The 24,449-nt window shown below is 35.6% G+C and overlaps 1 pseudogene; it reads left to right on the top strand.

Annotated features, from left to right (window-relative positions):
* Positions 1-17,328: 17,328 nt before the first annotated feature.
* LOC142633448 (tetrahydroberberine oxidase-like) lies at positions 17,329-18,866 on the top strand (annotated as a pseudogene).
* The last annotated feature ends 5,583 nt before the right edge of the window (positions 18,867-24,449 follow it).

Below are 24,449 nucleotides of genomic sequence, written 5' to 3'. Positions count from 1 at the left end.
TTGTTGTCAAATTAAAAAAAGGCAGGAAAAAAATATTTTAATTATAGACATTGATGCTATCATAGTAGTAGCATTTTAATTATTGATATTGTTGTAGGAGCTGCTCCCTCAATATTAAATGTGGAATTTTCAGGAACACTTAAAGCAATAGGGGATGTTTGGTAAGTTTATTGTCATGCACCAAACCCAAAAGTATCTAGAGCATGAGAAAAGAACCATCAGGAGAGAGACTATAGGAGATTTTTCTTTTCTTTTGCACAAGATAAGAATATATAACCATATTAAAATCTCCAAATTAGAAGTTAGAGTTCTATAACACATTTACAGACAATAACAAAAAAAATCATGTGCCTCCACATAATACATGAATATATTACAAAACTCCAATTGGATTACACAAACTCACAATCTTACCAAGATTAAGGAACCTTAACATCGATTATAGGCCTAACACGCCTAAGGTTAACAAACCTCAAGCGACCAACCTCTAATAGAATTAATTAAGGCCTTGTTGAACATAGCAAGATCGAGTCACCAACCATTTATAGCAAAAGTCTCCAAATTTAACATAGTACTCCAATCATCACCAATGCAGTAAGCTCCATACCCAAGGTATAACTAATTAATCTAAAAGACTATTAGAGGGTGGGATGATTTAAACCCCAGTAAGTAGCATAATTAATAGAGGTGGAAGAAATGTAAGTTTCATGATGAAGAACAGTTTACAAAGCATGTTTTTAATTGGGAAATCTCTAACTAAATACTGCAAGATCATTTTCAATAATAATATGACAAGAATGATTAAATAATAAAATACAAAGTTTTTAAAAAAAATATCTTGAATATATATACTATAATCTGTGAGCATTAACAATGTAATTCCAAAACCATAAAATCTAACATAAGGTAATTTATCACAAATATACCACACTACCACATAGACCGGTCAGGGGGTCCACCCTTCACAACTAGCATAATATTGTCTTTTCTAGTATGTAGCAGTAACCTTACCCATACCCTTAAAGTTTTTTCTCTCCCCTTATGGGCAACAGAGAGAACGTGTCAAATATGACCTATTTTGTATGTGGTCTTTTGGCCCTATGGATAGCAGCCTCACTCACACACAATCAATGAACCTCTTCTCCTCATAGGCAGCAAGGAAGAACGCATCATCCAAAGTGAAAGGGCACTGACCTTGATTTGGTTCTATTGTCACAAAGACTACAGAACCAAATTGGGTGATCATCGGGAAATCACACATGGCATAAGGTTAAAACAACATAAAGCTCACAGGTTATACATACTTTCAAACACATAATTTACATCTTGGTAATTTCAAAAAAATCTTAAATAATTTAACTTCCACAAAACTTGTAAGGTTTTCAATTTCATTCTTGTCAAAAAGATATTCTATCAATTTCCCAAATAACAAGACAAGATAAGCATCTTTAAATTTTCTTGTAAACCATAAAATCCATGAATTCATTATCAAAGATTAAATCAAAGATGCTCATATTTTTCATACTAACAATTCATGCATTTCCCCAAATGCAATACCAAATATGATACACTTTCATATATAATCATATATAGTAGGGTCACAACACAACACTTTTTAAAAAAACATAATTCTATAATTAATTTTCTAAAATGTGTTTCACCCCCCCCCCCCAAAAAAACATCGTCTATGCAACATGGCTATTTTCCAAAAACCCCATTGAAAAGCTACTTATCTTGCAACCCACAAAAAACCTAATTTTCCAAGTTCCAAAGGAGATTAGCTAGAACCTAATTAATATCAAGCAAACCTATCACAATAAGCATAAAACTTGAAATTGCATCTAGCTACAAATTAGGAATTGCCAAAGAAGCATTTAATTAGACAAGCCTAGTATTTAAGCTCATCAATAATGTATTCTACTTCCAAAGTTTCTCAACAAATTAATTACAAGGCATAGACTCCAAATTATTCTCATAAATCATTCAAGGTATTATCTCTAACATCAAAACTTCAACACTTAATAAGTAGTTCCCACAAGGTTTACACCAAGAGACCCATGATACCAAAAATCATAATATCCCCCAAGACAAACAATTTGAGTCTTTAACTAGCTCCAAATAATAAATAAAATTTAATTATATTCACCATTTATTTCACATTAAAAAGCCAAAACCCCTAAATCTTCACCACTTTGATAGCCACCATTGTAAAAACTATAAACCCACTCATCAAATAAATCCACCAAGACAAAACCCATACATATAAACACATGACTATCACTTCCAAAGCTCATAAATCACATGGGTATCATTATCAAAACTTAGATATAGAAAGCCTCTAGAAAAAGCATATAAACCCACCAAAAAGATTATAAATTTTTACCTTAAATAAAAAGGATAAAGATGCTTAGAGGTTCCTAAGGATTTTTCGATGATCTTACAAGAAAAATGATGGTGGAGATGGTGGTGTGGAGGTACACCGGTAGGAAGGTGTGAGGGAATGTTTGTGAGAAAAAAAAATTAAATAAATAAATGAGGAAGAAGAGGAATGGCCGGAGAATGAGATATAGTGATAGTGTGAGAATGTGTGGTAGGGAATGGTGGGTAGGTGGAGGCATGTGGGATCCATAAAAATCTGACTTTGTATTTATTTATTTATTTTTGACTTGGGGCGTTACACTTTTGACCCTCAGTCTTGTTTTTCGAGCTAAGCCATGCCACATTGATTTATGGAGATTTCATCTTTTTTTTTTTTTATTCTTTTCTTTTTTAAGCAGAGACCGGCGAATGAGATAAAGTGATAGTATGAGAATGTGTGGTAGGGAATGGTGGGGTAGGTGGGGGGCAAGTGGGATCCAAAAAAATCTGACTTTGTAATTTTTTTTTTTTTTTGACTTGGGGCGTTACACTTTTGACCCTCAGTCTTGTTTTTCGAGCTAAGCCAGGCCACATTGATTTATATAGATTTCATCCTTTTTTTTTTTTTTTTTTTTAAGCGGAGAAAGTAAGATATATGAATAAAAATCTTGATCTTTAAAAAAATTTATTTGGATTTCATCTCTTCTTTAAGTGGGGGAGTAACAAATCTGAATAGAAATCCTTAATCTCAAATTTTTATCATTATTCTATTTTATAATTTGTTAATCAATTACTTTATAGTTAATAAATGATAACAATAATTTTTTTTTTTTGAAAAAAGGATAGTAGAATTGAATAAAGGTATCAATCCATGCCATTGAAGCACTTATAGTTATGTTTTTCATTTTCTCGTTCTATTTATGTTTAACATGCGTTCAAACATGTATACAACTATAAATTAATTTTTTTCAACTCTACTCCTAATTTTTCATCTATCATATGAGAAAGAAGGAAGTTTAAGAATCAAAAGTTGCTGTAGGAATACTGTTTACCTTAAACAAATATTGTTACATATATACTTATTATAATACTTAAAACTCAAAATCTTTGGAAGGGTTCCTAAGCTAGGTCACTATACCAACATGTTCAAAAGTGTGATGTTCAACAATCCAAACTTGTAGATACACCTTGAGTTATACAACATCAATCCTCTATCTACACAGAAAATACTTTCATTAGGTGAATCTCAAAGTAATAATTGGGATTGTAAAGACCGATCCGTAAATCTCTTACACCTTATGATGAATTTGTTCTTGATGAATTTATTCTCTATACATTGGTTTAAGTATATAGGTAGTATTGAACCTATATAAATGGATCTACAAAACTGTTTAAGTTCATTTGTTTGACTCAAAAGGTCACTCCAGGAACTTCTCATGTTGTTTACCCAAGGCGTATTTGATTACTTTTGGTGTAGTTAATAGCGTGTTGAGTCTGAAAACAATGCCAGGTTTAGTCATGTTGAGCTTTTGGCTTGGTTTGTCTTCATTGGCGTTGAGCACCTGTATGATAGCGTGACATTTGTCTAATGATGCCTTGCAAAAGAGAACTTTGTAACCTGCAAAAAGGAGATGTGTTAGTTTTGGACTCCTATGCTAATTGCAATGCTAAAAAGTAAAAACTAGGATTAAACAGTGCAATTTTTGCATTTGGGACGTATCCATGAATTGAGTATCAAGGCAATCTAATCAAGAAATGTCCAAATTAATGAGTTTCTGAAGGGGCAAAATATGAGTTAGTAAATTAGGGAAAGGTTTTGCTGCATTCTTATATGCAACACTTGTTACATATAGGGGTATGTGGCAACAAAAAGAAAGGGACACATGTTCAAGGGTCATGTGCAATGTATATGACTAGGTGGAACTTAGATACTTGTCATTTTCTTTTTGTCGCCACATACCCCTGTATGCAGAAAAAACTTTCCCTATAAATTAATAGCATCCCACTGAGATGCTAGCACCATAAATTAGCAAGCCAAAAGCAGAGTTAGGTTTACTTATTTATCGGCTTAAATCCACTATCAATTCTTAAAATTTAGCCTGTGAAAGATTAGTCTCTAAACAAAATGTTCCATCTTCAATCTCTTAAATTAGATGAAAAAATTAAAAATTAATATTTCGTCACTCCGTTAGAGACATTAGGAACAAAAAACGATCATTTTAAACTTCAAGAATTAAAAGTACTCAAGACTAAAATTTAGGGACCAACAATGTATATTGGTCTCTTTATTTTTATCTAAATAGAAAACATGGGTTCAATCAAAGGTAACATGTCATGTCATGGTGAAACATTCTGTATTTACTAGGTTTTTTTTGTTTTTTTTTTTAATTTAATGCTTTCTTAACGAATGCCTTAAGGGCAAGGTAGTGATTAAAGTGTATTTTTATACATTAAAAAAAAAAAAAGTCAAACTACACACATATATAAAAGAAAAATTCATATAAACACAATGAATTTGTACTAAGGTAGTCAGTTTCGTACCGTACCGGCCGGTATGGTCGATATTTTTCGTTCCGATGCTTGAAACGGTACAAAAACATCCTCATTTCATACCGGTTTAAATACCGGTAGTACCAGGTGCATTCCGGCTGTATCGGCAGAAATATCAAATTTCGGCCGGAAAATAGATACCGGCCCGAAACAAAAACCCAGATTTATTTGTAGTTTTTCACTCACCTAAGATAATTTCTTAACAAATTTCACGATCTGATGCATCTCTCTTGTATCTTGGTCTCTATTCTGCTTAGCTTTCCATTTTTCTCCGTAGTCTCTGCCTCTGTGTTCCTCTAATCTTCTTCTTCTTCTTCTTCTTCTTCTTCTTCATTTTTTTATTTCTTAAGTGTTTCTCAGAGAGTCTTGCTTTGGGTGCCCATGTGATGATTGACCAAAGGTAAGGAGTTTGTTGAAATTTGAAATGAGACAAGACTTAGTGGAGGTAAACATGTGGAGGAGATAAAATTAAGAAAAAAATAAAGAAAGATAAATTGTAAATGTAAAAGAGAATGAGTGGAGGTGAAAAAAAGTGAGATATTAAAAAAAAATTGTTGGCAAAGGATAGTGGAAAATTGAGATACGTGTACCCAAAAAAATAAATCTTTACAGTATTTTTACAACAATTTCACAACAAGTTTTAAGTTTTAAGTTGTTATGGGTTTTTATTGGCGAGGCAAAAAGTTATTTTAGTGGTAGGTTCAAATTAGAACCAATAAAAAAATAGCCACATATGATTTGTTGTAAAAGTGTTGAGAAAATATTGTGGACGTAGCACATTTATAATATATATATTATAAATATATAAAATAGCGGTAAATCTAAAACGGTACACCGGTATTGACCGGTACTGAAATATATCGTTCCGCTGGCCAAACCGGTACAACCTTCGGTACGAGATTGACTTCCTTGATTTGTACTTGCAGACTAATGAATTATTAACAAGTGAATTTTGTTATTTGAAAGAATTGTGCATTACAACTCATATTTAAACATTTATTTATGTTTAATCTATGCTCTTAGGACACTTGTTAAAATCGATATCATTGGATTCATAATAGTAAGATCATACATTTCGTGAAAACTCACAGGTAATAATGATATATCCAGGAACTATCAACATAAATGATTCTTCTGTAAAGAAAAATAAGATAGATAATTTAGATATATCAAGTAAATTTTTAAAAAGATAATATATATATATATATATATATATATATATATATATATATATATATATATATATATAAACTTTAAGCTTGAGTTCTTATTTTGAAAGTTAAGTAGAAGTTAAGGGTCTTTGATAAGAGCATTTAAATATAGTTGTTTGTTTTTCGATCTAGAAAATGGTGGGACTCACACTTGAAATTTGTTTGGCTAAATGTTCTTTAAATACAGATTTCAGAAAATTGTATCATATTTTTCTTATTCAGACCATAATTTTGAAAATGGCTGAGAGGATGTTTTCAAGATACATAAAATGTTTCTAGTGGCATAGTTGTAAATAAATTGGAAACAGTTGACTCTACAAATTTGTCCAAACTTTACTGTCCCTTCAATTATGGAGCTTGTCTTTATCACAAAAATTCTCACACTTCAAATTTGAAATTTATCGTTATCAAATAAATAAAAAAAGTACATGAGCTCTATTGCCTTATCATTATCCAATATTGGATATTGGACTACAGATGGAAGACTAGATTACTGCTTCACACACAATCAAAGGATGAAAATAGTGAGAAATCCTCCTCGGACGTAAGCCGAGGAAGTCTTATATTGCTACTCTTTCTTTGAATAATAGACTAAAATTGAAGGTCAAGTATACAGTACTCTCTTTCTCTCTCTTTTTTTCCCCTTCCGATGCTCTTTCTTTCCCTTTTATATCATTCTTTTTCTTCCCTTCATCTTCCACGTGTATCACAAATTACCCTATTAGATACTTGTCACATTTATCACCTTCTTGGTATCTTCAAACAATAGCTGGAAGGCTGAACATTACTGTTTAGAGGTCATTTTCCCATTAATGTGGCCAGAGAGGTAGGTGCAGAGTCTTTAATGCGGTGGTAGCAGCTTTTTCCCTAAATATTTCTCATATGTTCTTCCTCTCTACAACTATGTGAAACACATCTTTACCCCTAGGCCTTCCAGAATTCTCTATCCATACATCACGACATGTCACATGGTCTTTACCTGACCTGACCGATGAGATGTCTCTCCTCAGACAACCTCACCAATCTTTCTAGCACGAGTTGACTTATAGGCCTCAAAGATTCTGCTCGGACATGTTTGCACCACCAAATCATGCCCAAGGCCCAAATACATATTTTGATCACTTTACCCCCCACACTATTTTTTGTAAATTTTTCAAAAAAAGTATAAAAAATAAAAATGGTCTCCCAAACACTTATCTTTTGTTTTCAGTATTTTGAAAATTGTTCTTAAAAGTGAGAGCTAAACACATATAATGTAAAATTTATAATTTGAAATCTAGCTTCAATTTAAATTTTTTGAAAATTGTTTTCATACTGTTTTAAAAATAAAACAAAAATAAAAACAAAAATCCTCCAACCAATCAAGCCCTAACAAGTCATTCAATCATATTCCATCCAACTCTCTTACGTGCATTTGGTTATTGAATGGGAGTTGTTCCTTCTATAAAGACGATATAATTTCAAAATTTCACAGGAATTCCTAAATTAGCCTACTACCTCACACATAGGTCTTAAAAAAAAAATAATCTCAAATTGTTCTCCTATGATTATAAATTAATCAATAAAACAAATTTTATAATTTATAAAATTATGTTTCAAATAATAATATTACACCTCTAGATAGTGCAAAAAATAGGAAATATTATCAATAAACTATTATTGGAAATCTAATGAGACTGAGGGTGACCAACTTAAGGCTCATACACTATTGCTCACTTGAGATGATAGACATTTTTTGTGGGGCATTTCATCAACTAATACATCAAATTTTTTAGGTATGTCATCCTCAGGATACAATTTTTAGGTATGTCATCCTCAAGATAAAACAGGCCAGTTACCCTTGCTTTGATCTTATTAGTTTAAAATACTAATTAAGATACGAAATTCTAAAATACTCTCCTTTGTACCCAGGTAAAATTTTTATAGGGAAAAAAAAAAGGCATAAATGCTCTTTTAGTCCTTACATTTTGCACTTTTTCCATTTTGGTCCCCACATTTTGATTTTTTCACTTTTAGTCCCTAATCCAATTAACGCCTATCATTTTGGTCCTTTCTGTCACCCCACTAATGGCAGAATCTAACGTGGTTGATAGTGCACTTAAAAAACAATATATTGAAGCCCAGAATTACACCGTGACATAGCCCATCCCAGCCACATGGCTTTTCCGCCATAAACACCGTACCAAACTCCACCACTACTCGCATCCTTTCTTCATCCTCTAAACATTCAATTTTACTTAATGACATAAGATTTGGCACATATCCGATACTCTTATCCAAAAGAATGCTGCAGTTCTTTGTAGAAACACAACCCCCTGAATTAGGGACTAAAGTGGAAAAATCAAAATGTAGGGACCAAAATGGAAAAAGTGCAAAATATAGGGACTAAAAGTGCATTTACACAAAAAAAAAAACTATTTTTTTTTAAATTTTTTATTCTCTTTTAGAGTATGAAAGTAAAAAATGCAAAGAATAAGATACACTAGACTTAGTGTGTGTCATTAATAGGTGGAGGAAGAGGAAGAGGAGGAGGAGGATGACCTATTTGTAGACTTAGTGAATTAGTGAGTTGTACAAAAACTAAATAGGCCACTAAATATGAATAATTTGAATAAAAAATCGAGTTTAATAGCATTATACTCCAAAATAAAACTCAATAAATGAATAAATAATCGTCAAATTATTACAAATATATATGTATATTTTTATAGAGTTTTAACCTATGACGTTTACTTCTAATAATTGCATTCTTTATTATTAGATCAAAACATTAATCAGTTTCATTAAAATACTCACATATTGTGGTGGCCCATGTATGTGGTACTAGACTTAGGGATGTTAATTTTTTTTGAATTTTTGTTATTTCCCTTGAAGAACAATGCTTCTAGGAATACACACTTTGCGACAACTTACACATTGATTTCTCAAATTATTATTGGGATTACATGACTTACACATGAGAGAGTTCACACCCCATTTTGTAATTCACATTTAACCTCACATGGAGGGTAAAAGAGTAATTTTACCTTGGAAGTAGACATCTTAAGTGTGACCATTAGATCCTTAATTTCATTTCATCAAAATGATTTTGATATTGTAAAAATCAAATTGATTGGTCATAAGCCTTAATCGAATCATCAAATTCAAAGTCATTATTAAATCAAATTTTAACGGCCAAGATGCACTATCACAAATTGAGTCGAACTATATGTGATTATGAACAATTGATTCAAATTGGTTATAATTATAATCAATTTGAAATTAATGATGTGCCATAATTTGATTGGCTAGGATTACAACTTATGGTAAATTTGCACACATTTGATTAATTATAGATATTCAAAAATTAATTATTCAAGGGGTAATTTGTGTAATTATCTTTTTCAATTGGGATAAATTTGGGACTGATTCAATCTGAAATGGAAGTAATTGGAGCATATTAATGTTAATTGGAAACTAATTTGGAGTCTACTAATGTTAATTATATATGCTGAAACTATTTTCCAACAAATGACCTCCTCTTACCATTTCGTTGATATCTCTCAGAATATTTTGAATTTGTTAGTGAAGTTAATATTTCTAGAAACTAGACATTTGGAGCTTCAATTTGAGAACAAGAATGAGGTAATTCTGATCAAAATTGATAAAGATATGATTTTTCAAAGTTAACTCTAAAAACTATAATGGGAGCTACGGGATAGACCAAAGTTTGAGGGGGTGTTTAGGAGAGGAGTTTGAGTTATGTTATTTGGGTGTTTTTGATATATGTGTGGGTGAAAATATGTGTAAAAAAGTGTGTAATGTTGTTTAAAATGTGTGGAAATATGTTAAAACTTATCTATCAAACACCCATTTAGACATTTGGCTTGATCATTACTCACACCAACCTCCAAATTTAATGCACCAGCTTTCTCTAAATATTGAAATAGGGTCCAGGTTCATGATTCTCTTTGTCAACCCTCATTAAATGTCATTCCATGCACATTTTCTCCACTGCTACTAAATAACCCCCCTCTCCTCAATTCCAAAGGACAAAAACTGTTTTTCATAACTTGTTTTTTTATAATCCCTTTTCATAACTTGTTTTTTTATGTTGCTACAATAAGAATTAAGATTAAAACATGCTAGTGATTATTTTAATTCCTTGAATATGTTTGAATGTTCTTGATATTCTTAACTATTCATATGCGTTCTTCACATGTTCTTGGTTGTTTATCACATGTTCATACATGACACTAGCTTTGATCTTAAATCTATATCCAAAATATGAAAAACATGATAGTTTCATAATTCTCTCAAATCTTTGAATCTAGGATATCACAATTCACACACATTCACTGAAATTTATTTTTCAATCCAAATGCAATGATTAATAAATATAATTAGGTTTTATCACATGCACACACATTAAACTTAACATGCAAATTGATTGATAGCATATATATTGGGTGATATGATATAAATGTTGGCCACCATTCTTAGCAAAAAAAAAATGTTAGCCACCATAGTCTAGAAGACTGGTTTCACTGAGCAAGGTGGGTGCCTAACATCTTTCCATCTTGTAATGTAGCCTCCAAGTTTAGATAAGGGTTAGTAGATCAAGCGTTTATCCATGCAATTTTCAATCTCTAGACTATAACTAGGAAACAAAGCCATGTGCTTTATCTTAAATTATATCTAGGACCAAAGCCATGTAATAAAATAATGAATTTTCAATTACGATTTTCTTATATTTTCCATTAATTAAATAAATAGCAACTCCATTCAAAAACCCTTAATCTAAAGGGAAAAATATAATAAGTCAAACCTCCATTTAGAGCGGCAATAACACAACTCCGCCCTTTCATGTGAGTTAATTCCAAAACGGGTAGGGGGTGTGGTCTCACAAAGAGCACCTTTGGTGTTTGATAAAAAGCAATCTAATTATCACTTGATACATGTACAAGTTGTGTTAATGTGTGTGGTGTGTATATTCATAGGCTTTTTAAAGAATTTTATGTCTTTTTTTTTTTCTCAAATTATTAAAAAAAAAAGAAAAAGAGTTTCACATTGGTTGATTCAACCGACTATGACAATTTTGAGTTAACACAATTTAATATTAGATGCCATTTATGTAAGATGACATTTAATGTAGCTCTATCTTTTCCTTGTGATGTACGAGATCATCAAAATATATATATTTGTAGAGAGAGTTTTAACCTATGATGTCTGCTCCTGATGATAGTTCTTTATCATCAGACTAAAACACCAAATATAAAAAAAGCTATGTGTGTTAAAGCAAGGGAAAAAAAATTGAACGTAACTTTGAACAAATCAGAAAAATTTATCCATAATTCATGTTTCTGTTAAAAAGAAAAAGAAAAAGAAAATGGTTGTCTGATGCATTCTCTTATTAGAATTTTCGTTTAGATTTGAAGAAAAGAGGCTCACACAAGGAGAATAGTGCATCCTTTGAACATTAATAGCGTATCTTTTATATATGGAATGGAATCTCGTAACCACTCATCATTTTCTAGTCAAAGGTAATGGTCAATGTCTTTGAAATGTCATGCCTTATATGGAACAAGAGACATTATACATGTATAGAGCAGCATATGAACCATATATGGTATGATATTTCAAAGATAAATGCTATGTTTATAGCATAGTTTGCAACAAATTTTAAGTAGCAACCCGTTACTTGTTATGATTTAGACATACTGTTAACGTATGTATTATGGGCTTGGCCCAATTAGGTTACTTACTTGTATAGCACACATTGTACTACTTGTACTGCACTCATATTTGCTTGTACAACACTCGTATTTGCTTGTACAACACTCATATGCCTCCTATATAAAGGCACTCATGTATATTATTTTAGTGAGAAATACAATACAATTATTCAGTATTTCTAACATTGTATCAGAGCCACTGCTCTGACATTTTCTTAGCAGTCTTGTCTTTATTAGTGTAACTCCATTCTTAATATTGCTTCCGCTGTCACAGCAACTGCCACAGCCTTATGCCGTTGAATCTTCGAGTCTTCCAGACATCCTCCTTAGGTTCCGGACCTGTAGCAGCCGCCGTTGAGGAGTTCGAACACTACAAAGACCACTGCCTTTTCCGGCACCACCGTGAATATTGCTCCGATAAATTTTCCGAAGTTACCACGAAGATCGTCCTGCTCCGATCTACCTGTTCGTGAAAACCTCACAGTCATCGGAGCCTTCACGCGCCGCCCAAAGCTTCCGGACTGAAGATCACGCGCCCACGCGTTGCCACGCGCCGAAACACTTCGCCACGCGCCGACACGCGCCAACCTGCTCTTGCTAACGTCAGCCCTAGGTGACGTCATCACTGCCACGTCATCGCTGACGTCATCCGCCACGTCATCGTTGACTGTTGACCGTTGACCATTGACCGTTGACTTTTTTGCAACCGTTGACTTTTTTGCAGCCTAGGTTCTCCTTACTCAGTTTTTCACGTAGATTTCATTTTTGCAGTCTGTTTTTGCATATTGTGTCTCTAAATGGATAAAAAGGATGTTTTCTTCCTTGCCCCATCAATACTGTATTAAAGGGGACTAGGAATTACTTATCTTGGTCTCAAGCTATGCGCAGTTTTCTTAAGGGTCGCATACTCTAGCATTATTGTACTGGTGCAATCACTATTCCTGTGAAGGGGGCAAGTGAAGAAGATGCTGCCTTCCTCAGTCGCATGATTGAATGGGATAGTCACAATCACATGATCCTCACATGGATTCGAAACACTTCCATTCCCTCCATCTCCAATTTATTGGGCAGCTTTGATGATGCGAAATCAGCATGGGATATGTTGGCCAAAAGATACTCTACTACTCACGGATCTATGAAATATCAGTTAGTGGTTGAATTGCATCAACTCAGGCAAGAACCGGGGCAGTCCATCAATGACTACTATGATAAGCTTCGCTTCATTTGGGACCAAATTGACCTTTCTGATCCAACTTGGGCATCCTCAAAAGATGCTCAACAATATGCTGCTATTAGAGATGAATTTCGTCTCTATGAGTTCCTGATGTCACTCCACAAGGACTATGAGCCCGTTCGAGGTCAGCTTCTTAGTCGTTGTCCTCCTCCCTCTCTTGATACTGCTGTGAACGAGTTAGTAAGAGAAGAAGCTCGCCTTGCAACTCTTCGAGCCCAGGATAAGTTTAATGTTCTGGCCCTCACTCCTTCTGCTCCACCCATAGAGCAACCTCAGCACTCAGGTGATCCCTCTGGCTCTAGCAATCGTCGCAGACAGACCAACAAAAAGTTCTGCAACTGTCCTGGCCACACTATTGAGACTTGTTACCATCGCAACAAATCCACTGCTGCAGTTGCAAATACTGAGCCTACTCCGCCAATGCCTTCCATTTCAGCTGAATCCCAGTCTTCTGGATCCACTATCAACCTCTCACCCATTGAACTACAGGAGATCATAGCTCAGGCTATTCGTATGGCTGGTAATGCATCTCTTTCCACTACTCTCTCAGTTTTACCTGTTAAGTCTCAAACTTGGCTTTTTGATTTTGCCTGTTGCAATTACATGACACCTCACTCGCCCTTATTCTCCAAACTTGACCCTGCTCCACATCCCCTAAATATTCACATAGCTGATGGTTCCACCATGCATGAGAATAGTCTAGGTTTTGTTTCGACCTCCAACCTCTCTGTTCCTGGGGTCTACCATGTTCCTAACCTATCCTATAATTTGTGTTTTGTGGGACAATTAGCTGAACTAGGTTATCGCCTTATTTTTTACTATTCTATGTGTATTGTGCCGGATCTAAGGACTGGGCAAGAGCTTGGACCGGCCCTAGAGTTGGGCGCATGTTTCCCGTGGACAATCTTCATCTTTCACCTGTTGCTCTAGTGTCTGTTGCTGCTGCTGCCGCTGCGGTGTCTTCCTTACCCTCTCTCTCACTTTGGCACTCTCATCTTGGTCATGCACCTTCTTCTCGGGTAAAATAGTTAGCTTCTAAGGGTCTGTTAGGTTCTGTGTCCAAAGACACTTTTGATTGTACTTCATGCCAGTTAGGAAAACAACCAGCTTTACCTTTTAATAATAGTGATTCTATTTCTAATAGTATTTTTGAGTTAATTCATTCGGATGTTTGGGGACCTTCTCTTGTTGCTAGTATTGGTGGATCTCGATATTTTGTTGTTTTTATCGATGATTATTTTCGTTACAGTTGTATATTTCCTATGAAATCTCGTTTTGAAATTTTGCCAATATACAGTAACTTTGCAAAAATGGTTGAAACCCAATTCTCCGAAAGAATCAAAATTTTTCGTTCTGATAATGCTCTTGAATATACTCAATATGCTTTTCAAGCTCTGTTACACTCCTATGGCACTATACATCATCTAACCTGTCCAGGTACCTCTCAGCAAAATGGTCGAGCTGAACGAAAACTTCGTCATATTCTTGACACTGTTCGTGCTCTTCTTCTATCTGCCAAGGTTCCTCCCCCATTCTGGGATGAAGCTACTCTTCATGCTGTTCACACTATTAACCGCATTCCAAGCACTGTCATCCATAATCAAACTCCGTATGAGCGCCTCTTTGGGTCACCCCCTGACTATCATCACCTTCGCTCCTTTGGATTTGCTTGTTTTGTTCTTCTTCAGTCTCATGAGCACAACAAACTTGAGCCTTGATCTAGACTTTGCTGTTTCCTTGGTTATGGCGAAACATAAAAGGGGTATCGATGTTATGATCCTGTCCCTCATCGTCTTCGTGTTTCTCGTAATGTTGTCTTTTGGGAACACCGTTTGTTCGTTGAACTCTCTCATTTTCGTTCTTCCCTCACTACCTCATCTGTACTTGATGTCTTTCTAGAGGAGTCTCATGCTCCTTCTCCTAATCCTCTTGATCCTCCTTTGGACTTCTCTATTCAACCTCAAAATCCTTTTGATGCCTATTCTGGACAGATCGAAGATGAATAGATTGATGACGAGCTACCCCACCTTGCGCTTGGGTCCCTCGCTCCTGCTCCGCCTAAAGATCCTCCACAAGACCTTTCACCTCCACCAGACATTCCACCTCGTCACTCAACCCAGGTAAGATCCATTCCTACACATTTACTTGATTATCATTGTTACACTGCACTTGCTACACTCCACGAGCCTCAAACCTATCGTGAGACCTCCACTGACCCTTTATGGCAGATTGCAATGAAAGAGGAACTTGATACATTAACCAAAAACCATACGTGGGACCTGGTTACTCTCCCTCCTAGACAGTCTGTGGTTGGTTGTAAGTGGATTTACAAGATTAAGACTCGCTCAGATGGGTCCATTGAGCGCTATAAGGCTCGTCTTGTTGCAAAAGGCTTTACATAGGAGTATGTGATTGATTATGAAGAGACTTTTGCTCCAGTTGCTCGCATATCATCTGTTCGTGCCCTCTTGGCTGTTGCTGCTGCTAGAAAATGGGATCTTTTTCAGATGGATGTTAAAAATGCATTCCTTAATGGGGATTTGAGTGAAGAAGTTTACATGCAACCTCCTTCAGGTCTCTCTATTGAATCAAACAAGGTTTGTCGCATTCGACGTGCACTGTATGGTCTTAAACAAGCTCTTTGAGCCTGGTTTGCAAAATTTAGCTCTACCATATTTCGCTTGGGTTACACTGCCAGTCCTTATGATGCTGCCTTATTTCTTCGTCGTACTGATAAAGGCACCATTTTACTTCTCCTTTATGTGGATGATATAATCATAACTGGTGATGACCTTAGTGGCATACAAGAACTCAAGGATTTTCTCAGTCAGCAGTTTGAGATGAAAGATCTTGGACACCTTAGCTATTTCTTGGGTCTTGAAATCACTCGTTCCTCAGATGGTCTTTATATTACTCAAGCCAAGTATGCCTCTGACCTTTTGTCTCGTGCTGGACTCACTGATAGCAAGACTGTTGACACCCCAGTTGAGCTTAATGTGCATCTGACTCCCTCGGGGGGGAAACCATTGTCTAATCCTTCTCTTTACAGACGATTGGTTAACAACCTAGTCTATCTCACAATCACTCGTCCAGACATTTCCTATGCTATTCATCAGGTCAGCTAGTATTTGTCTGCTCCACGGTCAACTCACTATGTTGCTGTTCTGCCCATTCTTCGATACTTGAAGGGCACTCTCTTCCATGACCTTTTCTACTCAGTTCAGTCTCCTCTTGTACTCCGTGCATTCTCTGATGCTGATTGGGCAGGAGATCCCACTGATCGTAGGTCCACCACTGGCTATTGTTTTCTTCTTGGCTCTTCCTTGATTTCTTGGCGAAGTAAGAAACAAACCTTTGTGGCCTGCTCCAGTACTGAAGCAGAATATCATGCTCTTGCTGATACCACATCTAAGCTCCTTTGGTTACGATGGCTTCTTAAGGACTTAGGTGTGTCTACATCCTCTGCTACTCCTCTTTACTGTGATAATCAGAGTGTCATTCACATTGCTCACAATAATTTTTTCCATAAACGGACTAAACATATCGAGATTGATTGTCATTTCATCCGTTATCATCTTGTTCATGGTGCTCTCAAGCTCTTCTCCGTCTCCTCCAAAGATCAACTTGCAGACATCTTCACCAAGTCTCATCCTAAGGGACGCCTTCGTGATTTCGTTGACAACCTCAAGCTGGTTTCCCATCCACCTTGAGGTTGAGGGGGGCTGTTAACGTATGTATTATGGGCTTGGCCCAATTAGGTTACTTACTTGTATAACACACATTGTACTACTTGTACTGCACTCATATTTGCTTGTACAACACTCATATGCCTCCTATATAAAGGCACTCATGTATATTATTTTAGTAAGAAATACAATACAATTATTCAGTATTTCTAACACATACCACTAATATCACTAATTTAGTTGTGTCCTTGCTACACTATTAGGATTTTCCTATGAACTCGTCCAATGTTATAAGAGAAAATCTTGTGATGATCTGAATTAAGAGATGAATTACTATGGTAAAATTTGTAAATTGATCAACTATAACAAAGAAACCATCACAGATGAGATCCCAGAAAACTAACGAAGAAAAATAACAGTTGGTCAAAGTTTTAGTGTCAAATACCATGCAAAATACTAAGAACCATGTAACATTAGGACACTAATTTTTTATTTTTATTTTTTTTCAGGCAACCTCCTAAACTCTATATGTAAGGAAGCTCTAATCCTGTTATAATCACTATGCACAAACAAAAATGAAGTTATCAGTGTCTTCGCTTATTTTTGCTCTTCTTTTCTCATTTTTATTGGAAACTTCAGCTTCTACTGATGAAAACTTTCTTCAGTGCCTGACCCTTCATTCCGGAAATGACAGTATTTCTAAACTGATTTACACCTCATCGAACTCTTCGTATTCAGCAGTCCTGAAATTCGACATCAGAAACACCAGATTCTCAACACCTTCCATGCCGAAACCTCAAGTTATTGTGACACCATCGTTGATTTCACACATTCAAGCAACCCTTAATTGTTCCCTAAAACATGGATTGCAAGTAAGGGTCAGAAGTGGTGGACATGATTACGAGGGTCTATCTTATGTTTCTCCTGTGCCATTTGTCCTTCTTGATCTGATAAATCTTAGGAACATCTCTGTTGATATAGAAAATAGCTTTGCCTGGGTTCAATCTGGTGCAACTGTGGGTGAAGTATACTATTGGATTGCCAGTAAGAGTAGAACTCTTGGCTTTCCAGCAGGACTTTGCCGTACTATGGGTGTTGGTGGACACTTCAGTGGGGGAGGGTATGGCAATTTGATGCGCAAATATGGCCTTGCTGCTGATAATGTTCTTGATGCACATTTGATTGATGTCAAGGGTAGATTCCTTGACAGAAAATCAATGGGAGAAGATCTTTTTTGGGCCATTTGAGGAGGAGGAGGTGGTAGCTTTGGAGTCTTTGTTGCCTGGAAAATCCAGCTGGTTCCTGTTCCATCAAATGTGACTATGTTCACAGTCAAAAGGAACTTGGAACAAAATGCAACCAAAATTCTTCATCGGTGGCAGTATGTTGCTGACAAGTTTGATACAGACCTCTTCATTCGGGTAGTGTTAACAGGTATAAATTCTAGCCAAGAAGGGAACAGGACAATGCAAGCTTCGTTCAATTCCTTGTACCTAGGAGGGAAAGATAAGCTCCTTCCATTGATGCAAGAGAGTTTCCCTGAGCTGGGTTTGGTAGTGAAGATCGTACAGAAATGAGCTGGATTCAATCTTGGTCTACTTTGCTGGATTCTCAAGTGAGCAATCCCCAGATATTTTGCTAACCAGGGGTCCATCAATTCTCTATTTTAAAGGAAAATCTGACTATGTGAAGAATCCCATTCCTGAAATTGGGTTGGAAGGAATTTGGCAAAGATTGTATGAAAAGGAGGCAGCTACAGCTATGTTGATCCTGACTCCTTATGGAGGGAGAAGGAGTGAGATTTCAGAGTCTTCAATTATAGAGCTGGCAACATCTACAAAATCCAGCACCTGGTGTCTTGGTCAGAAGAGGAGAATGTGGCCCCTGAAAAGTATGTAAATTGGATAAGAAGGCTTTACGATTACATGGCACCCTATGTGTCCCAGTCTCCAAGAGAAGCGTATCTAAATTACAGAGACCTTGTCATAGGTAAAAATAATGAAGGCAACTCAAGTTCTAGCCAGGCAAGCATATGGGGTTGGTGGATGTGAAGACTCTGGTTGATCCTGCTAATTTCTTTAAGAATGAGCAAAGCATCCATCCTCTTTCATAGTAATGGATGAAGAGAGGTGAATAGGGATACTTATATTGCAAAGATTGTCCTCAGTTATACAGCTTATTTCTCTCCACTTTTTTTGGTCCTTTTATTATATTTAAATAAAGGGTTCATGGATAATATGTGAATCTCAAGTTAATGAATGGGATTGTAAATATCTTAAGTCATAAATTAATCCTAATTTACTCACCAAAAGTTAGGATCAATTTAATGCACTCGCCCATAGGTTGAAAAATGTCACTTTATCTACTTATCAATTTTGTTAGCTTTTGTGTTACTTTTAGAGCTTGAAGGTAGATCTGATTATCCAAGCAAAGCTCCTAGGTAGTCAAGGTTATCATTTTTCATATAATTCAGTTTTTAATTAGATAGAATGGGTACAAATTGCTGAAGAAAATCAAGGTTAACATTTTTCACATAATTCACTTTTTAATTAGATGTCGTGAATCCAAAAAGTTTTACGAATTGTTTTAATTCTTTTTTTGCAATGTAAACAGGAAATCGTCTACTTTTAGAGGGATTCAAGTGGTGACTGGGGATTATGTCCTCTGTAAACATCTTAGCGCCTATGGACAGGTATTTCACAAAAATAAATTAAAAAATATATATATTTTAAAAAATTGGTAGAGTATTTGTAATTGATTTTTTTTTTTTTCTTAATTTTTTTTTAATAAAAAATAGTATATATGATTGGAGGAAGTGGCGGAGGATTCCACATGGAAGCAAGTGAAGTTAGGGAATGTGAAACAACTGAAGATTTTGAGTTTGAATGTGCGATGGGCAGTTAAATTTAATTATTGTTGTGGGGGAGGTGTTGTAGCCTGGCTTCGTTTATTTGCCACGAGGGTTACTGTGTTGGTTGGGTCTGGAAATTTTAATTAGGTTGAATTAATTAAGGCTAATTAACAGTTAATGTGAAATTTACATAATTTACTAAATTAGCCTAGCATACTACTACCAATTGCATAGATAAATATAATTGAGCAGGGCAATAAATGTAAAAGTGATGTAGAACAGACAGCACATGCCTTCTTGAAGTAGCAGGGGCGCAGAGAATCCCAACGCAAGACCAATGAGGGGTGCCAATAGAGGCCATCGAGGCGACAATGTTGGAATTACATGAAATTTGGCAGGTTAAAGGGAAACGACATTCTGATTCAGACTCATGATTACATGAGTATCGGCTAAATTTAGGCGAATTCCTTCGTTAAGGCCTCGAAAACAGTGTTTTTGCTATATATAGTAATATTTGTTTTTCCTTAATAACTTTTAATTTAAAAGTTCGAAGAAGGTCTCATCTGTTTTGGGACGACTCTTAACGCCAGTAGTTTATGGTTTTGCATTTAATTCAATTTTGCCATATTGATAAATTTCGGTATTTTGTCACCTAATCGCGTAATTAGTGCGAATTAGGGTTTTAGACGTTTTTCTCAGTATTGATATGTTTTGTAGCCGTCAGAGGCAAATTAGATTATTATCAATAAAAACAGGCTTTTGTCAAATTCTTTCTTTGGTAGATTCCGGTTTTTTTCTCCATATGGATTCAGGGAACCCCTTGTGGATTCGAGATTTACTACCTAAAGCTAATAGTTTAGTCTCTGTTTAATCAAGAGAGTATCGTGTGTTCGTTCTTTAGGCTTTCATGACATAAAAAAGGCAGTAACTAAAAAGAAGCAATTCGAGTAAACACTCAATGTGTTTACGAAGAGGAAAAGTGTTAAAAACCCTCCATAGCTAGACCACTAAAATGATCTACCAAAAGAATAAATTGCCGTACACGAATATAAAAGAACCGATGAAAATGGGCAAATGCCCATTTCGAGCAAAAAAAAAGGGTAAAAGCCCCCTTTCCCAAACTAATTAGGGAAATACTTCTCTTTTGAAACTCGATTTTCTCAAAATCGAGTTAAAAAAAAAAAATTTCTGGAGCCCTATAGAGACGTTTTAAGGACTTATAGCAGCGTTTTGTAACTCGAGCTCCATGAAATCGAGTTCCGTGCAACTTTTTTTTTTTACCTATAACTTGAGTTCATGAAGCTCGAGTTCCAAAACCCCACTATAAGCTCCTTAAAACGTCGCTATAGGGCTTAACTCAATTTTGAGAAAATTGAGTTTCAAAAGAGGGACATTTCCCTAATTAGTTTGGGAAATGGGGCATAATCCTGTTTTTTTTTTTTTTTGCGCGAGAAGGGCATTTTCTCATTTTGGCCTTAAAGAACCCTCAAAACCTAAGTCACACACTGTACTCAAGCCCTCCAAACCTCTACTAGCAATGAACTTTTTCGAGTCTTGTCTTCCTCTAGAATCCGAATCCCACAACCAAGCTCAATTACACCCTCAAGGCTCATTCACAGAAATTGGGCAAGCTCTAATGGTTTCCTTAACACCACCCAACTCTCACAACTCTAAAGGTAGGTGAAGGAAATGATGGTTTAAATCTCCTCTCAAAGTATTTAATTTTGTAGAGAGAGAGAAGTCAGAGAGAAACGAGTTTTTGCTCTAAGGTTTTCCTCAGCTCTTTAATCCTTCAATAGAGAATTTTCTAGGTGTCTAAGATGGTGGAAAATGATTCTTAAATAGATAGGTCAAGGTATGACGCAATAGTGAAAACGTAACTGATTTCTCTCAAGTTTTTGTCATTTTCGGAGGACACTTTGTCCTCAAAATGTTCAGTGAACTTGCTATCCCCAACTTTCAAAAGCTGATTTCGCATGACACTTCAATGACACAGATTTTCGCACCACCGAAAGTCTTCAACATATACCTTTTAATCTTCAGCTTGAGAACTCTTGCACCCAATATAAAGTACAACTCATTTCAAGAATTGAAATTACATCATATTTTTCATGGAATTAGCTAACAATTTAAAGATCCAATAAGTGTCATGTGATGTAGCATGACAAATTAGCATAGTATTTGGTAGAAGTGTTTACCATAGGAAAGATATTTTGTTTTAAGATTTTTAATTGGAGACGGCTTTTATTTTAGGCAAAACTACACTATTAGCTCATAAAGTTTACCCACTAAGCACTTTTAGTCTCTGAAATTTCAACTGAGTGCTATTGGTTTAAAGTTTCAAAACTAAACACAATTTGTCGCTCCATTAACTTCTGCTTTTTTTTTTTTTTTTTTTTTTTTTTGCATATGTGTCTAACAGAAAAACGAGTTGGCATGTTTTTAATGATTAAAAATGCCTTATAAACAAGTGCAAAGCCAACTCAGCAATTACTATTAAACGAAACACATTTCATGTTATTCTGTAACATAGTAACCCAACATTATTAATTCTCACATGCTTGTCAGATCCAGTCACCGTTGCGAACATCCATTCCTCAACTTCACATTATCTAATTATTGCACTTTCCATGAACTTGACCTAGAACTTCAAACTCAAAGATCCAAAAAAGAAAAAGCCAAGAAACTTTCATTTTGTTTACAAATTGAATAAACCACAAAATACAAGACATATAAGTAGATGCAAGAGGTGGAGACAAAGTTTCAGGTGATAACAAAAGGCAATGGTGAACACCAATTACGGGAATAATGGGGACCTCACCTCGTTCGACATCCATATTAAAGGTCCCCAATAATATGCATAAGGTATGAATTGGATCAAATCTAGTTGCACTATGTTGAGGTCCAAAATTTGCAACAATAAGGTCAAGCCCACAGGTATAAAGGAGGACGTCGGCCCTGAAGAAGGGAGGAATAATAGTTCCTTGAACAAAGGAGGCCCAATTCCTTGAACGAAAAAGGCCCAATTCATTGAATGATGGAGGGTCATGGGCTTTGGGAGAACCAAAAGGTCCAAAGAAAATAAGAAAGGGAAGGAAATCCAAAGAGAGGTGCAGATGACCTAAGATTAGCCAAAGAGCAGATCCTTTGCACCCCTAAAGAAAAAGTAAGGAAAAAATATTGGATGATCCGTCAAAACCAAGTTTCTTGGAAAGGAGGAAAAAATGAGAGGCAAATGATGCTTAGATGGGTCCTTGAAGTTTGAAATTCAACATGAAGAGTTCAAAAAACCTTAAGAGAAGAAAAGCATGTAATAAGAGGAAATGTGTTCAAAATCCTTCCGAGTTCATCCATCCTCCAGGAAGCGGGTCCTTTGAGAGAAAGCTTGAAAATGCTAAGAAGGATGTAGACAGCCTAAAAGACAGTCTGAGAACAAGTCATATGTATTCTTGAAGAAGGCAAAGAAGGAAAAAGCCGTTGGATGTCCTATCAAAATCAAGTTCTTAAGAGGCAAAGAAAAGTGAAAGGGGCAAGTGATGGAATCAGGATCAAAACTTGGTGAAGGAACCAAAGGACCTCAGACAAGGCTTAGGACATGCAATAAGAGAAAGGATGATTAAAGGCTTTCCATGCTCACCCATTACAGGGAGGAATCTATCCCATTTCTGGGAAAAGATTGAACCAAGAGGAGTTAACATCAAAGTTATTGGTCCTTCGAAATGTCCTTTTAAAGCCTTGGAAGAAGATCATGCAACGTTGACCTTAGAGGGGGGATCTAAGAAGCTTCTATGAGTGGAAACCTAACCGATGCACTTTCGGGGGGTGAGTTCCCGAAAGAATGAAATGACAGAAGATGGGGAAAAGGAATAGCCACCAAGGTTCTAAACAAAGGAACTTATCCTTGTTGCAAGTAGAGGAGTAGGGGAGACTTGTAAATGCAGACTAAGCATCATCTTTCTAACCCATGGTCCAAGCCCAATAGATCTCAAATTGGTAGTAAGGGAGAAATGGTTTGATCGGTAGGGGAATGGTTTTTTGGTGAATGAAGGAACTTGTAGTTTTTCCCTTGGTTAATGTATTTTCTTGGAATGCATGAACCAATGGCTTAACTTAGTTCCTTTGTGTGCATGACATTTCCCCATAACTTCCTCTAAATTGTCCTTATCTGTCAAGCTATCATCCATTACATTGAATATCCCACCTACTCCTTTGACTTTCTAAGGCCTTTTCCATTTGTAGCTAAAGCCAAATACTCTTTTTGAATTTTAAGGCCAAACTAAGCTAACCCTTTACCCAATGAACTCGTTCAAATTCCTATCAGAGAACATGGTTTACCCAGCAAACTAAAAACATTTTTGTTTAGAGGAACCAGACCATGGCCCCTGTCAAAAGAACACTAAAGCTTAATAAAAAAGGGGAGAAGAACAAAACAAGAGAGCCAAACAGAAGGACTTCTTCCCATATCCTTGATATTTTTCAAAATATCACCTAACCTCTAAAGAAACTCATACAAAAAGACATGCATAAATTAGATCTCACTCTCTCCCATCCAAATAAACTCTCTTCTTGCTGGCATATTGTTACGTCTATTACATTTCCTAGTGTTTCAGTAGAAGGATATCTTGGATTAGAACCATGATATGGTTAGTTGTAATATTCAATCTGATAAGGTGGCTTCCCTTTTGGATTCAAATTTGAATTGTGGAGATAAGGATGATCTTTCTAGTGAATTGAAACATAGAGATAAAGTTGAAATTCATAATGTGGACTTCTTAGATTCTTCCTTAAACACTATTTTGGAGGAAAGTATTTCAAATACAACTACTGCAACAAATAACAAGAAGG

This window comes from Castanea sativa, chromosome 5 (genome assembly GCF_040712315.1).
Source record: "Castanea sativa cultivar Marrone di Chiusa Pesio chromosome 5, ASM4071231v1".
Taxonomy (NCBI): domain Eukaryota; kingdom Viridiplantae; phylum Streptophyta; class Magnoliopsida; order Fagales; family Fagaceae; genus Castanea; species Castanea sativa.
Note: the sequence above shows the minus strand (reverse complement) of the source record. Positions and strands in the feature narration are given on the sequence as shown.